Source organism: Chiloscyllium plagiosum, unplaced genomic scaffold, assembly GCF_037043375.1.
Source record: "Chiloscyllium plagiosum isolate Xiang-an unplaced genomic scaffold, Cpla_swu_hap1 HiC_scaffold_31, whole genome shotgun sequence".
In the NCBI taxonomy this organism is placed as follows: domain Eukaryota; kingdom Metazoa; phylum Chordata; class Chondrichthyes; order Orectolobiformes; family Hemiscylliidae; genus Chiloscyllium; species Chiloscyllium plagiosum.
The window spans coordinates 27,489,486-27,507,977 of record NW_028270169.1 but is presented as its reverse complement, the minus strand read 5'-3'; the positions used below and the strand labels follow the sequence as shown (position 1 = coordinate 27,507,977).

General features: G+C 43.7%; 1 protein-coding gene across 6 annotated transcripts in view; it reads right to left on the bottom strand.

Annotated features, from left to right (window-relative positions):
- The window catches only part of wscd1a (WSC domain sialate O sulfotransferase 1a), a 150,618-nt gene extending 134,021 nt beyond the window's left edge, over window positions 1–16,597 (bottom strand). For 2 of the 6 annotated variants that reach the window (XM_087977373.1, XM_087977375.1), the window contains exon 1: window positions 15,030–15,309. The gene's annotated coding sequence lies outside the window, so the exon portion shown is untranslated. Of the gene's footprint in view, window positions 1–15,029; window positions 15,310–15,926; window positions 15,951–16,473 lie in introns of those variants that run through there. The other 4 variants (XM_043718493.2, XM_087977372.1, XM_043718497.2 and 1 more) reach the window with 4 other exon arrangements.
- Window positions 16,598–18,492: the final 1,895 nt, after the last annotated feature.

The window sequence follows — 18,492 nt, the reverse complement described above, 5'->3', positions numbered from 1 at the left end:
CATACTTTTAAGAGATGTGTTTGTGATACCATTATTCTACCACAGAATGTCACCTGCAGGTATAAAGGTCTCAGATTCCATCTTCACTGAGGCCATACGACACATTATGGTTGATTGAAGTGTGCCACTTTACAATAGTTTAAGATTAGCCCAGACACTGACCATCATTTTTGCATATACCAGGAGTTGTAACAAATGTCTGCTGAATCTTTTATCCACATCTGGTGTTTTTGATATGGGAGTAACATAAGCATTATTGCATCAGGTACATATATCCCAAAGACCACTCCATGGCAGCAGCTCAGAAGAGACACTATGTTTTATCTTATTCATTCTGGAAATGTGGGATACAAGGCCATCATTTACTTTCCATTCCTAATTGCCCTTGAGAAGGTTCTGTTGGGCATCTTTCATAGAATCCATACCATGTGGAAGCAGGCCATTCAGCCCAGCAAGTCCACATCACCCCTCCAAAGAGCATCCCAACCAAACCTACCCCCTGTATTTCCTATTGCTAATCCATCTAGCCTGCACATCCCTGGATACTATGGGCTATTTACCACCTAACCACTCATATTTGGACTGTGGGAGGAAACTAAAGCACCCAGAGAAACCCCACGAAGACACAGGGAGAATGTCTGTGTAGACTTTGCACAATCACCTGAGGGTGGATTATGCAAACTTTTTGAAGTTATGTGATGTAAGTATATCCACTGTGTTATTAGTGAAGGATCTCCAGAATTTTGACCAAGTAATTAATCATGAAAGTATTTTGTTTCTAAGTTAAGCCCACTTAACTCCATAAATCTGTGTCAACTAATGATCTGAACCTCAAACTATCTTCTGATCTATCAGCAGATCCTACTGTGCTCAATCTTCAAAGTTTGTACTGCACTTTGGGGCAATTCATCCTGAACACTAATGAACTCAAGATGTGTTCACATATGGCCTGCTGATTCCAGGAAATGCAGATGATTGTACAGCTGGGAAGGAAAACACACAACAACGGACAAACAAAGACAACTCACACCTCCATATTCTGATAAGGCAGCAGATGGAACATTATTAACACTTGAACTCTATCATTTGGGCTTTGTTCTTTCATTAAATGAAGCACATCTCATTGTACATGGTCTGTGGGAATGGACACTGACAAATCACTGAATACATGCTGCATATCAGGTGGCTTGAGCAACCCTACAATTGTTGGAGAGTTTACATTGTCCAAAGATTTCCTTTCTATTAATTTTATCATACAGTGCTGACTACCTACAAAAAGCTTTTCCCCGAATAGTCCAGCTCATGTATTAAATCTCCCACTTACACTTCAATCGAGATTTTATTCTACTGTAACGGTGGGAGGAACCAATGGAAGCTAGCATGCTACTTTATATTACATATCAATATTTTTGACTGTAGGAATTGAACTTGTTTCACCCATATGTTTAACAAAGTTCACTGAAAAGAAACACCACTGTATATCCATCTCTATACTAGTAATTTGATATATATTTTTAAAATGTATTCTAGGGATGTGTAAAACCCGAAAGACCTTAGTTTAGAACATAGAACAGTACATCACAGGAATATGCCCTTCAGCCCATGAAGTCGTATTGAACATGACGCCAAATTAAACTTAAGCTTTGGTGCAAGTCTATAGTTGCTCTGCCGGAAATGATTTAAAAGGGCAGTTAAGGGTCAACTTGGAACTGTCGACATATACTGGCCAGACTCCACAAGTACTGATTTGTGAATCAGTTGGACACAACTGTCACATTTTTGGCCTTATTTCCAACCTATTTTAAAACAGAAACACTAAATTCGAATTCACAAACCACCATGGTGGGATGTGAACTTGCACACTCAGGATTGTTAGTTCAACCTCAAGGTTACTAGGCCAAAAACATTGGTATTATGCTCTGATTCAAGTTACAGAACATCCTTAGGACTTCTTCCCACATCATTCTGTTGGTCAAATGCAGGTTAAAATGCCCAGTCATCTGCTGTCATCCCTTGGTTTCATTGTGAACAACGGCACACCCACTCACCCCTTCCAAACCCAATGAATTACTGTGTGAAAATCAGAAGTCAAAAGCTTTGGTTTGTATCAGAGTTCTCTACATTTACTTTTCCTTTTTTTAATGAAGTCTGCATAGTGCACAACTGGATAGATGCAACACTTCTTACTCAGAGGCTTAAACAAAATGGGAGAGCAGAATTATTAAAGATGTGTCATAACTGACAAGTTCTCTTTATTTCGGTTTTGATTTTAAATTGCACGGATGTCAAAGAGCAAAGTGATACAGGCTAACTTGACTGGAGTTTGCCATCTTCCGTAAAATAGTTAACTTATTAATTAAAAAGAGCTAGCAGAAAAAGTACAACGAAAGCTTAAATAGGTTCAATGCCTTAAAATAAAGTTTTATTCTACTTCAAGTAGCTCAGACTTGTGTCTCCAGTTAAAAAGCAGGTTAAGGACACCAACACATGTTGCGAATACAATCCACAATCCTCTAAGTGGCCACTTAGGATGCCTCTTTAACAAGAAAACAAATGTATAGTGTGTGAGCATGCAACTGTGAATAACAAAGCTTAGTGGACCATTTCCAGGTTTCAAGGTTGTGATATTTTATGGCCTCGGTACATTAATCTTCCCAACTTCTGTCAACGAACGGGCAAATGATTACAGATCATGCTATGTAGATTTGAGAGGTGCCATTGCATCAAGATTTTGAAAATCAGAAATAAGTAGGGAGGAGAGGGTGACTGCCCTTGACATAAGGGCAGCAGTTAACCAAGTGTGACTTCAAAAGAACTTTAGCAAAACAGAAAAGTTGAGTCAATGGGAATCCAGGAGAAACCTCTCCACTATGTGGAGTCACACATTGCTCAAAGGAAGGCGATTGTTACAAGTTGGTCAGCCACAGGGCATCACTTCAAGTGTTCCCTCAGGATAGTGTCCTAGGCCCACTCATCCTCAGCTGCTTCAATGAAATTTCCTCCATCATAAAAGGTCAGAGGTGTTGAGGTTTGCTGATGACTGCACAATGTTCAACACCATTCACAACTCCACAGGTATTGAAGCAACTATCCAAACGCAGCAAAAGCTGGATAACATTCAGGTTTGCACTGATAGTGGGCAAATAGCACCTGCACCACACAAGTCCGAGGAAATGATCAAAGACAAGAACCAAGTCATTGCTTCAAGGTATTCAATGTAATTATCATCACTGAACTCACCCACTAATCAACATTCTGGGGATTGCCATTGACCAATCTGAAGTGAACTAGCCATTAAAATAGGCAGTTGCAAGAGCAGGTTAGAGGCTAGGAGTTCTCCAGTAACTAACCTCCTAATTCCTCAAAGCCTTTCCACCATTTCACATGTCAGGAGAGTGATGGAACATTTCCCCAATTATCTGGATAAGTCTTGAGAAGGCTAACGGCATAAAGGACAAAGCAGCCCACTTGCTTGTCTATTACTTTCAACATTCATTCTCTCCACTGACGCACAATGACAGCAGCGTTTACTGTCTACATGATGACTCATCAACACAATGGTTCCTGTGACAGCAATGCTAAAGTACAAGGGCAGCGTATGCATTCGGACACCAATCACATGCATGATCCCCCAAGCCACATACTGTCCTGATTTTGAAATATGTCATTGTCCCTTTGTGGTCACTGGAACTGCCTCCCTAATAACACAGTAGGTACCCCTACACCACATGGATTACAGTGATGCAAGCTCATCATCACCTTCAAGGGTATTCAGGGATGGGCAGTAAATGCTGGCCCAGCCAGAAACAAACACGCCACGAATGAATAAAACAAAAAAAAAAAGTAGTTATTGATGTGGAGAAAACCACATATTGACAAAGAGTAACCCTGGCAAGTTTCACTTTCCACATTGTACACTGTGCTTCTTTAAAATTGTGTAAATTCCTCATCGCTGCACAGTGCTCAAATGTTGTCAATTTTGACTCCTCTTGAACACATAAACCTTCAAATGGTTGAACACAGAAAGGAGGACCAGTTCCAAAACCGTACAACCCAGATGGCCTCCTTCTTCAAGGACCGTAATTTCTCCCCAGACATGGTCGACGATGCCCTCCACTGCATCTCTTCCACTTCCCGCTCCTCCGCCCTTGAGCCCCACCCCTCCAACCGCCACCAGGACAGAACCCCACTGGTCCTCACCTACCACCCCACCAACCTCCATGTACAGCGTATCATCCGCCGTCATTTCCGCCACCTCCAAATGGACCCCACCACCAGGGATATATTGCCCTCCCCTATCAGCATTCCGAAAAGACCACTCCCTCGTCAGGTCCACACCCCCCACCAACCCAACCTCCACTCCCGGCACCTTCCCCTGCAACTGCAAGAAATGCAAATCTTGCGCCCACACCTCCCCCATTACTTCCCTCCAAGCCCCAAGGGATACTTCCATATCCGCCACAAATTCACCTGCACCTCCACACACCATCTATTGCATCCGCTGCACCCGATGTGGCCTCCTCTATATTGGGGAGACAGGCCGCCTACTTGCAGAACGTTTCAGAGAACACCTCTGGGACACCCGGACCAACCAACCCAACCACCCCGTGGCTCAACACTTCAACTCCCCCTCCCATTCCACCAAGGACATGCAGGTCCTTGGACTCCTCCATCACCAGACCATAGCAACACGACGGTTGGAGGAAGAGCGCCTCATCTTCCGCCTAGGAAGCCTCCAACCACAAGGGATTAATTCAGATTTCTCCAGTTTTCTCATTTTCCCTCCCCCCACCTTGTCTCAGTCAAATCCCTCGAACTCAGCACCGCCTTCCTAACCTGCAATCTTCTTCCTGACCTCTCCGCCCCCACCCCCACTCCGGCCTATCACCCTCACCTTGACCTCCTTCCACCTATCGCATTTCCAACGCCCCTCCCCCAAGTCCCTCCTCCCTACCTTTTATCTTAGCCTGCTGGACACACTTTCCTCATTCCTGAAGAAGGGCTTATGCCCGAAACGTCGATTCTCCTGCTCCTTGGATGCTGCCTGACCTGCTGCGCTTTTCCAGCAACACATTTTCAGCTCTGATCTCCAGCATCTGCAGTCCTCACTTTCTCCTCGAACACAGAAAAGGGGCTATTTCACCTATGAATTCTACAATGGCTCTTTCGAAGAGAATGCAATCAGTCCCATATCCTCATTCTTTTCCTTAAATCCTAACCTACTGCACACAGCTGTTTTGTATAATAACTCTGAAGTCAATAGTCAATAAGGTAAGGCTGCCTGCAAACCAACTCATGTTCCTTCCAGTTATCCTCTGATTTTATATCTAACTTCTTATACACTGTGCAGCATCTTACCTTTGCACGTTTTGAACGGATTGCCACCGAAAGTACAAACTCTTTATTAAGAATTTTTTATTATTAGGTCACACCTTTTCCATGAAGAGGAGAAGATCTCAAAGGCATCCCAATTGAGATACAGTAAATAAAACAGTTTCTCTTTCTGAGTTAAGAAATAGTGCACTTCACCACCATTCAAAATCTGACTATTGGCATGAGAAGCATTTTATATAGAAGTGACAATAATACTTTTTTTTTAAAAAAAGAAAAATCTGTGTTTAGCTATCAGATTCAAGGCAATGCCTATGTAATCCAACCAAAGGTCTGATTCAAAAGTGGAATTTCAATGTATCAATTCTATTTCATATTCACACAAACTTTTGACCCACATATAATAAATGCATAGATATATAATCCTTATCCAAGCAGACATTCTCTATCATTTAAACTTATAAAAGGTCAACACTGAATATTAGCAAACCACTGCCTAAAGACAGGAACTCAAACATCTTATACGTTTTATGCATTATCACTAAGCTTAACAGGGGAAGGAAATGGTATTGAATTTAACCTTTTTTGCTATGAATTACAATAAGCTTGTCTTCCCGCACACTTTATTTATAAACAGAGGTGGAAGCAGAGGTACAATTTTTATTTTAGCAAAAATTTTCTATAATCAAATAAATGATTTTAAAAGTGTACAATTTGTTGAGATGCATGGATTTATGATAGAAATAATTAATGAAACATCTCAGTGCTCAGTTCTGTCATTTTTTGACTTACCATAAAGCATTGTAATTTACATTTAAAATCAATTAAAACACTAATCTAATGTCAGTGTTTACAGCAACTCTCCTTATACATTTATGCACATAGCTATGCAATGAATGATGTAAAGTTAATTTATACAAGGAATATTTGACTTCGATATTATGAATAACTGCATGTGGAAAATAAACTTTCTTTGATATGTTTTTGTCATCTTAAAACATATATTGATGGTACACAGTGTCAAAAATATTCCATTTGTTAACACATTAGCTCAACAACAGCTGCTTCAAGCAAGGTTTGGACTACACTTAATGGAAAAGTAAAATGAGTTGCATTGATCGCTGCCTATTATATTAAAAGATGCAGGTAGTATTTCATGTGGGAATGCTATCTTTTTATTTATAACTTGTATTGCTTTAGGCACATTTGCATTCACAGATTTATTGCTAAACCACAAAAAGCTGCTATAATGAAGAGCAGGTCAATAGCTGGCTCCTGAGCGATCTGATTGCCAAGCCCCAGGCCACACTTTTATTGACCAACTAAACAAAATCGCATTGCGTAGTTGCATTTATGTTTTGCAATACATTCCACAGAACGCAGAACCCCCAGCTCTTACACCAAAAGAAAAAGGCCCAAAAACCACAAGCACCCTGGGAGGCACTCTCTCATTGCAAGCTGTACTTTCCAACCAGATTTCCTGCAAAATAGAGATGAAAATAATCCATTATCTCCCAGTAGAAACATGTTAGATCACCAAGAGCTGGAAATAACAGAAATGTTTTCTCTGAACAGTCAAAACCCATGATCAAGTCAGGATCTAAAGATCTCATTCATTAGGTTTTTCTTAAGGTTTTTGAACTTAAAGCACCCTGAAAAGCTCTAATCTAAATTTTGTGTTATTCCCCAGTAAGTTGGTGTGATTTAACATTTAAACTTCCTGCGATGCCAAACAAACAATCATCATTATCAGAGTATATGCATATCACTACTCATGAATTTCATGATTCAGAGATGTCGGTGTTGGACTGGGGTGTACAAAGTTAAAAATCACACAACACCAGGTTATAGTCCAACAGGTTTAATTGGAAGCACACTAACTTTCGGAGCAACGCTCCTTCATCAGGTGATTGTCCAGACAATCCAATTAAACCTGTTGGACTATAACCTGGTGTTGTGTGATTTTTAACCATGAATTTCATGACTGTGGGTAAATGTTGACATCTATCACGATGTTCACTGCAAAATAAATGAAAGGAAACAACAATAAAATGAAACTATTCCAGGAGCCTTTTACATGGCTTACATTATATATAAAAAACGAATGGGCATTGGGAGTATCTTCAAAGCTATAATCTTCAAACGACAATAATATAAAGCATTCGATAAGATTATGGTCATGTAATCAGTCCTGGGTAGCCAGTGAACTGACTATTTTTATCTCAGACGCCATTAGCCATGCGGTTGGTGCAGCTGCCGCTGCCACTGCCATGCTGATTGATGATGTCACTTCCGCCCCCATCATGGCCACTCACAAAGCCACTTCCGCCCCTCAATTCCTCATGCATCACGTGACATCACTTCCGCCCCTCACATCATCGCTGATGTCACACGCTCAGTGACTTCTGCCACCCCTACTGCCGTGTCTGCCACCACTTCCGCCCCCACCAATGCCACGCACCTGCATTCTGCTGACACGCCCCCCCACAGATCCCACTGTCACCATTCCCGGCCCCCAGAACCTGGAGGGGAACATCGCCCTTGCTCATGACTCCACCCCCATTCCCCCCCCAACATCACACCCACTCCAGTTACTGGCTCCACCCCCACTCCCAGCTCCACACCCACACCAGATCCCGGCTCCCAACCCTGCCGAGTTTTCACCATCCTTCCAGACCTCCCCCATCACTGAGGACGATCAGTCCTCAGCAAAGGACTCACCTTCATCCCCCTCCGTCCACGCATCAATGAATTTAATACACGCCGTGACATCGAACACTTCTTCCGCCGCCTCCGCCTCTGAGCTTACTTTCACAATCAGGACTCCCGCCCACCTTCCGAGGACCCCTTCACCCACCTCCAACACACTACATCCACCTGGACACCCCGCGCTGGCCTATTACCTGCCCTCGACCTCTTCATTTCCAACTGCTGCTGGGACATTAACCGCCTCAACTTGTCTATCACCCTCCCCCACTCCAAACTCTCACCCTCAACGCGCAGCCCTCCAATCCCTCTGCTCCAATCCTGACCTCACCATCAAGCCAGCAGATAAAGGGGGCGCAGTGGTAGTCTGGCACACTGACCTCTACACCGCTGAAGGCAAACGCCAACTCGAGGACACCTCTTCCTACCGCCCCCTCGACCATGACCCCACCCCCCCATCACCAAACCATCATCTCCCAGACCATACAGAACCTCATCACCTCAGGAGATCTCCCACCCACAGCTTCCAACCTCATAGTCCGGGAACCCTGCACTGCTCGGTTCTACCTCCTTCCCAAGATCCACAAGCCTGACCATCCTGGCTGACCCATTGTCTCAGCATGCTCCTGTCCCACTGAACTCATTTCTATCTACCTCGACACGTCCTATCCCCCCTAATCCAGGAACTCCCCACATACGTTCGAGACACCACCCACGCCCTCCACCTCCTCCAAGACTTCCGTTTCCCCAGCCCCCAATGCCTCATCATCACCATGGATATCCAATCCCTCTACACCTCCATCCGCCATGACTAGGGCCTCCAAGCCCTCCGTTTTTTTCCTCTCCCGACATCCCCAACAGTACCCTTCCACCGACACTCATTCGTTTAGCCGAACTGGTCCTCACCCTTAATTTATCCTTCGAATCCTCCCACTTCCTCCAGACCAAAGGGGTAGCCATGGGCACACGTATGGGCCCCAACTATGCCTGTCTCTTTGTTGGCTATGTAGAACAGTCGATCTTCCGTAATTACACCAGCACCACTCCCCACCTCTTCCTCCGCTACATTGATGACTTCATTGGCGCCACCTCGTGCTCCCGCGAAGAGGTTGAGCAATTCATCAACTTCACCAACACATTCCACCCTGACCTTAAATTTACCTGGACCATCTCTGACACCTCCCTCCCCTTCCTGGACCTCTCCATCTCCATTAATGATGACCGACTTGACACTGGCATTTTTTACAAACCCACCGACTCCCACAGCTACCTGGATTACACCTCTTCCCACCCCATCTCTTGCAAAAATGCCATCCCGTATTCCCAATTCCTCCATCTCCGCTGTATCTGCTCCCAAGAGGAGCAGTTCTACCACAGAACACACCAGATGGCCTCCTTCTTTAGAGACCGCAATTTCCCTTCCCTCGTGGTTAAAATTGTCCTCCAACGCATCTCGTCCACATCCCGCACCTCCACCCTCAGACCCCACCCCTCCAACCGTAATAAGGACAGAACGTCCCTGGTGCTCACCTTCCACCCTTCGCATAAACCAAAGCATCCACTGACATTTCTGCCACCTCCAAAAAGACCCCACCACCAGGGATATATTTCCCTCCCCACCCCTTTCCACCTTCCGCAAAGACCGTTCCCTCTGTGACTACCTGGTCAGGTCCACGCCCCCCTACAACCCACCCTCCCATCCTGGCACCTTCCCCTGCCACTGCAGGAATTGCAAAACCTGTGCCCACACCTCCTCCCTCACCTCCATCCTAGGCCCTAAAAGGAGCCTTCTACATCCAAAGTTTTACCTGCACATCCACTAATATCATTTATTTGTATCCCTTACTCCCGATGCGGTCTCCTCTACATTCGGGAGACTGGACGCCTCCTAGCAGAGCGTTTTAGGGAACATCTCCGGGACACCCGCACCAATCAACCACACCGCCCTGTGACCCAACATTTCAACTCCTCCTCCCACTCTGCCGAGGACATGGAGGTCCTGGGCCTCCTTCACCGCCGCTCCCTCACCAGACGCCTGGAGGAAGAACGCCTCATCTTCCGCCTCGGAACACTTCAACCCCAGGGCATCAATGTGGACTTCAACAGTTTCCTCATTTCCCCTTCCCCCACCTCACCCAAGTTCCAAACTTCCAGCTCAGCACTGTCCCCATGACTTGTCCTACCTGCCTATCTTCTTTTTCACCTATCCACTCCACCCTCCTCCGACCTATCACCTTCATCCCCTCCCCCACTCACCTATTGTACTCTTATGCTACTTTCTCCCCACCCCCACCCTCCTCTAGCTTAACTCTCCACTCTTCAGTCTCTGCCTTTATTCCTGATGAAGGGGTTTTGCCCAAAACATCGATTTTACTGCTCCTCAGATGCTGCCTGAACTGCTGTGCTCTTCCAGCACCACAAATCCAGAAAATATTTTTATTTCTATCATGTCAAGTCATTTTCTCCTTCTTTTAAATCTCCCAGCCTAACACCTTGTGCTATTTCTTAGCTGAACAGACAGGGAGACACATGATGTGGACCTCTGCCAATATTGCTCTGTCGTCCACATTCGGAGAGCTACAGCAGGGGTGTCAGTCACTGATTTCACTTTACTGCCTCTGGGAAGTCCTTTCCCCATCATCACTATCTTCTTCACAGAACCAACTGAGATCAGGAGCAGTCAGTGCATAGGTCATAGCTGTGAGCTCACACTCCACCACCTAGTTATTTTATATTTCCCTTTGCTCTACTGGTATTAATCTTTAGTTCAATCTCTCGTATATACCTGCTCCTCTAAACAGCAGCTATATGCGAAATGGATGGCATAGCAGTTTTAGGCAAAATTGCAAATTATAATTTATGAACCACGACACGGTGGCTCAGCGGTTAGCTCCATTGCCTCAGTCCCAGATTGGATTCCAGCCTCGGGGCAACTGTCTATGTGGAGTTTGCACATTCTCCCTTTGTATGGGTTTCCTCCCATAGTCCAAAGACATGCTGGTTCGGTGGATTGGCCATGCTAAATTGCCCATGGTGTCCAGGGACATATAAATTAGGTGGATTAGCCATGGGGAATGCAGGATTACAGGGTGGGGTTTGGTGGGGGGGTGGGGTTGGTCGAGTCTGGGTGAGATGCTGTTTGGACAGTCAGTGTGGACTTGTTGGGCTAAAATGTCCTGTTTCCACACTGTAGGGATTCTATGAAAAAGAAATCGTTTCCACACGTTTACAAGCATAAGCTATCAAAGGAATTTTAATTAATGAGAATTGCATGATGTGTCATATCGCTTATATTATCACAAATTGTGATTGGGTTCTAATTAATGTATCTCTCAATCATTTGTTCAAAAAGTAAAATGTTTTCAAAAGAACAGATTAACCATAAAATATCACTAACCTACTTGAAAACAGGTCTAAAATATTACTCTGAAGCCTCAAGTGCATCCAAATATAAGACAGACATAAGTTAATGGTTGAAATCAGTGTGTAGTGGGCAGTCCAATTATATTTAACACTGCTAAATTATCTCAAAACTGTGGGTCATAAGTAAGCTCTCAACTGAAATGGATTAGCACAGGGGAAAAAAAAAGTGGCCTGGGAATAATGGTCACTTCCTTGTTCACTGTGATAAAGCTAACAAAGTGTTAAGATGCAAGGCTAATTGTCCCCCTCTCCCCACCAAGAATTCCCTGCAACAGGGTCCACATCCACATTGAGTACACCTCAGGAAATCAGTTACATCAACATGAGCACACATCAGGAAATCAACATGACCTTGTAGGAAGTGAATACAGTAATTTAGTGGTTGTATAGTGAACTTGTAATCCAGAGACCTAAAGCAATAATCACTTAGATTATCACTTAGACTATTTTTAATTTAGTAAAAACATTAAACAGCTGAAACTGGTGAAAATGCCAACAAATCTGTCAGCTTATTGTAAATTGGTTCACTAATGTGCTTCAGTGAAGGAGACCTTCTTACCTGGTGTGGCCATGATATGCATCTGCGCTTTCACAGCAATGTGGCTGACTCTTAAAATATCTTTCGAAGTGGCCTCGTTGTTCACCAGATTATACCAAATGAATTTCATTGGTTTCAGCAGCTTGACCCATTACCACCTCTTAGGCAATTTGGGATGGGCAAAATGCCAACCTTGCCAGTGATGCACACATCCAGAGAATGAATTTTTAAAAGTCATGACAGGGGCTACACCACAGGCAAGGATTTGGAAAATCTTCTATCTTGAATTAGACATTTAGGATTCAAGGCTGCAGGTGATATTCTAAGACAGAACCATCTTAGCATTTTACTCTAGATAGAATACAACTGGATGTTGCGATGAGAGATTTAACATACTGGAAGAATGACCTTCAGTTGGATAAGTAATCTTTTCTTATAATAGCTTTACACATGTTGTAGTAATACCCTATTATTGGTATCTACAAAACTCTAGATTAATTTTATGCTTGATTGAACTTGTAAGAATAAATCTGATTCATTAAACTTAAAATACTTTAAATGTTACAAACTATTTTGAAATGTAATGTCTAAGACTGGAACGGTTCCCACTTGTCATTCCCTCCCTCAATACAAATCGTATATGATGCTAAGGGAAAGTCTTACAACAAATAACATCGTGGTTGAAACATTTAGTAATAATTTCTCCGACTGCTCAGTCTCATTTTCCTTTTCTCTTCCCCTCCACTACTTTCCCATTTCTTCTCTGCCTTTAACGGCACAAATTGCAATTAACTGGAGCCTGGTTTTCCCCTGTATCCACGGCCCTCCTTCATGACCATTCCTTCAGATAATGCCCACTGAATGTCTCCACCTATATCTCTCCAATTACTCATCATCTTACTGTCTGCGTTCATTAATCTCCTCAAAATCTTTTACTTTCATATGTCTTTCCATCCTCAGTCTTTGGCCATTTTCTCTTTACCCTCTCCCGCTTTGTAGCCATTGTTTTCCCCTTACTTTGAAGCACTTTGCTCAGTGGTAAGCTCCTGAAACTACTTAATAAACAACAGAGTACTGCAACATGTAGTGACTGGAGGCATGGTTTGGGGGTTGGTGGGGTAGTAATATCTTAAATCTTTTTAAATGATCTTTCACAATCATGTAAATGATCATAGTCATTGCTTGTGATATTGTTTGAGATATCTTTATGTGAAAGTATTATTTATCTGAAAATATCTGTTGCTGCCAGTAGTGACCAGCGTCACATCAGCCTTCATTATTTAATCACCACCTTTCCTTGTATTGTAACTAATTCAATACCTCAATACACCAAATTATACCCTTTGTGAAGCGATCCAGCATCGATATTATATTACCACTTATGCCCTGTGGCACTAACCACAGACAAGTCATTCAGCAAATCATGAAACCTTTTTTTGTGCCAAGTCTTGATACCAATAATACAGGAACTGTCACTAGGCTGCCTCCATCAAAATTACTCTATGCAAAACTGCCATTTCTAACTTGGACAGGTATGAGTGATGTATTGTAACTACATTGGTCTAACTGACTATACAGCAGTGTTTATTTCACTAAATTTTACATCCATTAAATTTTATACTGACAAAAAATAGCTGATGATCAAACCTCCCTGATAAATCATGTCCCACTGATACGTTCAGTGATAATACATCTTCCTCTTAACTAATTAAACTTTCCTTGTGCTTTTAACTCTTTCAATTTCCTTGCTTATTTATTTTGGGTTTCCAACTGATGTCAATGCGTTCCCTACTGAATGAATTCCATGGATTTGCAATGGATTTAGTCTCTGCACATCTGTTGTGCTGAAAACTGCTACTTTGTATAATTCTGTTAGCACAAAGAAAAATAAGTAGCAATTGCATCTTTTAAGACCCTCCCTTGCTGACCTGTCAGTCACTTACGCTAACGCCTTATTTGGGTCAACAACATTTGTCTAGTTATGATGTACTTTGTGATATTACAGAGACTCTTCAAATACACTGTTGCTATCAGCATATAAACGTAATTATGTAAATATATGTAAGTTGCAAAGCCTGAACGAGTTCCTATTAAGTCCTGAATCATCTCGATCTATAAAGGGTAGCAGTGGACTGAGAAAAATTCTAATATTTCTGCAATAAACATTCAGTCCATCAACTGGAGAGAGCACTCAACTTGTTTGGAAAGGAGTGACCACAGCCCACATTTAAACTTCCACAGTAATACAATATTTTATAAAACATTTCTTCCCCCAAATGATTTGCTCAGGATGGAATCGACAATTCTGCATGGTCTCCTGTGACAAATATAATCTGTCAGTCAGAAGCTTAGTACACATCAACTGTCTTCACTGCTGAGCTGGATGAGGAAACCCACTAACCACAGAAACACAAAAGCCAACCGCGAAGCAACAGTTGAGTCTGAATTTAAATAAATGCTACAGAATCGCTTCTGGCACTGTTTGGGTGGGAGGCGGTAACACTAGAAAGAGCTCGTCTAGTTATTCAGGTTAAAAAAATAAACAATGTTACTGAAACACCTTGTTCTTTTTTCCCCAGAAATAGGTAGTTTACTGGCTACATTTCCACCTCCAAAATGGGAGACATTTTGCCTCAGGTGGCTTTCCAACTTGGAATCACCTTGCTGAGAGTTTTTTGGACAATGATTTCCACTCAGTCAAATCACAGTTTGGTGTCAGTCGGTAGCTCTCATCCTGCCTCGGAAACAGTTCTAGGGACAGCTGTAAGATATAGACAGAGTTTCGGCTATTCAGACCGAAAACGGTAGTTTTTTTCTCCCCCCACCTACGGGTTCAGGCAATGAGTGACAAGTGATATTCAGCCTAGAGGGACCCCTGAAAGAAAATGACCCGCTTTCTACTGGCATCCGCTGAGTTTTTCTCGGCTCCTTCCCTGACACACGCGCTGTATTCCTCTATAAAGCGGACACAATGTGTCAAAACAGACAAAAAAAATAGTAAAGTAGAACAGTTGGAAAGTTGCATCTTTACCTGCACTCATTTGACCCAGCTCCCCGATCTCCGCAAGCAGCTCCCATCCTGGGAGAGAGGATCTGACGCCAATTGTTAACAATAATATTTGCAATTTGAAAATGTGGCCCTTTAATCCCCAGGACTGTTTGAAACTCACTTACCCAAATCCCTCTCTCAATCTCCACATTCATTTAAACCCGAATTCGAGCCTTACCACAGGACGAGATGATTTTTTTTGTTATAAAATAGCAATGCGTCACCCGATGATAAGATAATGCGGCATTTTAGGAAAAAGAGGGATGTTTTATTCTGCTCTCACCCCCCCCCCCCCCCCCCCCCATTCCCAGAGTTGATCAAAAAATAAGCGCTGCTCCCTGGACGTTGAAACGACTCATTAAGTCGGGGGGCGGGGGGGGTGTTCGACCAGATCACTCACACGTTAAACAGGCAAAGGGCTCTTGTGAGACAGTGGTAGTGTCCGTACCTCTCAGCCAGAAGGGTCCGATCTCGAGTCCCACTTGCCTGGGAGATGCCTGAACAGGTTGTTTGTAAAATATTGTACAATTGAAAGAGGGATATTCCGCACGCTACGCCAAACAGCCCCGCGTTATCTCCCGGTGTTAGAATTGGAGTCGAACACATTAACCCTTCATTCCCCATCCACGGACGATATCAGGTCGGTTTCACATTGACAACTCCCCCCCCCCCCCCCCCCCCCATAAACCCCCAAACCCCCTCCTGGGTCCCGGGTATACCGGGACAGCTCTGAGCACGGCATCATTCGCCAACATTTCGGAATTGAGAAGAGACTGCTGACTGAGAGAGACACTTCCAAACCCATCAGGGCCAAGGTGTGTGGGGGCTCTACAAATATTTAGAGAAACTCACAGACGGAGCAGGGGATGGAGAACCAACCTTTCAGTTGACCCAGGAGGTATCACGGACTGGTTTGAAATGTGTCGCCGCTGGGTTACTTTCCTTTTGTTTATCTCCTGGACGGTCAGGCTGAGGATTGGCAAGGCTCACAGCTCAGGGTTAAACAGCACTGAGCCTGGGAACCGCGCGTCCTCTGGTGTGCAGACCAGGAACTGTCCCTCACCCCAGAGCACGGCTCTCTCCGCTCAGACCCTGCGCTAAACGGGTGTCCCGCGGGCTTTTCGCATTTCTGAACTGATTTCGCATCCTCGGCGTGCTGCTTGGTGCGGGTTCTCCGGCAATTCTCGAGGGACGGACGTTGGTGAAGGATGCAGGCAGTACCCCCCCCCCAGGAGGGTCACAGACATTTCCAAAGTAAATCCAGCAGAATCAACTCAGTCTGAACTAAAGGAACGTTGTCAACTCACCTTCCCCACGGTTCGCTCTGCTCGCTCCTTGTTGTGAATTCTGCAAATATTCCCCCAACACCAACCCTCCCCCCCCCAAAACAAAAATCCCAGAAACGCAACCCTGGTTCCAATCTTACCACAAGCTGGTCCTCGCAACGTTCACTCCTCACTCGACTCGACTCGACTTTGTGACGCTGGAGCTCTGAGTGCCTACTTCCCACTGTTTTCCTCTTTTTTTTCTCCCCCCTCTATCTGCCCTGAAGTTTTTATTCTCAGGAATTGTGTTCATGCGCAGTGGCACTCCGACCACTCACTGCGATATCCTCCGGGTCCTAAAACCCTGACACTGCTCCCTTCCTTAGACCCCAACTATATTTTTCCAAAAAGAAAACAATGATGAGATATGTCTCCCGGATCTTTTCCTCTTCCTCGCGCCTTCTTATTTCATCCAAGGTTCATAATGATGTAAACGTTGACTGTGATTCTGCACAGTTTAATTTCTACAGGTAATTTTCATTGCCCAACCATTCTGTGTTAAGAGATGGTTTTAACGTGATACACTTATGGATCAATTCTGAAGCCGGGCCAAAATCAAAAAGCCCGGAAATGGATCTCAGTAAATCCGCATTTATTTCGTATTTAACAGAAACCAGCTTCAGAAATTTCTCACTGCACCGACTGCACAAACTGGACAGTTTGTCCTTAAAAATTCAACCACATAATGTCCACTTCACAGGCAACGTGTGTATTTAGATGTCTCGATATTTCTGTCCGAACTGCGTTGGATTACAAAACTTACTTCAAAGCAGGCAAAAATTAGGTTCAATAATGTGGGTGTGCATTATTGGTAGCTGCATTGTAGAGAGTGGAAATATCTATAAAACACCAAGGTGCTTTGGGTTGAGTTGATTCAGTGAGTAGGCTGTGAAGGAGAGGGGAAAATTTTCAAGTAGAATGTATTAAGGGATCTCTCGATATGGTCTAGCCGGTCTCTAGGACCCTGTGATCAGATGCTGTATTTGAAGTTTCCGTGGAAAAGTTGAACAGTTCCAAGCATTAAGCGGGGACCTGTATCACAGACTGACTCATTCATTATCGTACGGTCGCAGCATCAATTAGCACATCACAAGCCTACGGTCCAGCCGTCATCCTCGCTTCAGACATGTCACTAAACTGGGACAATGCTGAGAGGCATTCTCCTCACTGATGCAGACTGACTAAACAACAACGTCAACTTGCATTTATATAGTCGCCGCCAAGAAGGCGCTTGACAAAGGCGAAAGCAGACAGAGATGAGGGGAAACCAGAGACAAGGGAAGGTGAATTTGTTTTTTTAGCAGGAGGCAAAAGTCACAATGAACCTTCCATCCCACATTTTCTCGGCGTCAATTCAAGATCCGGGAGGAGTGATCAAACGCTCAGTTCATAGCGGATGGTTTAAAGGAGAGTTTAATCGGGACTAGTCATTGATGGAGCCAGAATAATATTTGGTGCATTTTCGCCAGAAGGACTTTGGCTCACACTGAACATCTGCACACGAATGCGCCAGCTTTCCTTTGACATAATATGGCTTAGGTTAGCTAATTGTCAATGCTTGCTCAATTCGACAGGACAGCGAGAAACCTGCAAGCAGGAAGGATCTACCGCAGGGACTCATTAAGAGTTTCACAGTCTCTATTTGCATTACAGTCTAGTTGAACAATGTCCCAGATGAGAATGATCTGCAAGAACAAAGAATTCATTAAAATGATAGCGTTCCTTTAAACTCTTAAAATAATCATATTTTATTGAAAAAGGTTAGAATTTAAATGGTTGTATTTTCCAATTAGATAAATCATGTCTATCTGTATATCAGTATAAATTAGCAGTGCTATCGGGGTTCAAAATGATGGAATAGAGCAAACCGTAAATTTGAATCTCAGGAAATGGGCAGTTCCAAGTAGTTTCCAGTTTTCCTTTTGGACCCCCCTTCACCTCCCATAATTATGCAAATATCAACTCAGTTTGCAGTGGTGATCTCCAGACTGAAGATGCATGATTGTGATACAATCACTTATGGTTTATGGAGTGGCCATCCACAGTAGATTACCAGAAAACAAGTCAGCATGATTTATGCAAGCTTTGCATAAGTGAATGAAGTAAGCCAAAAAAAAAGA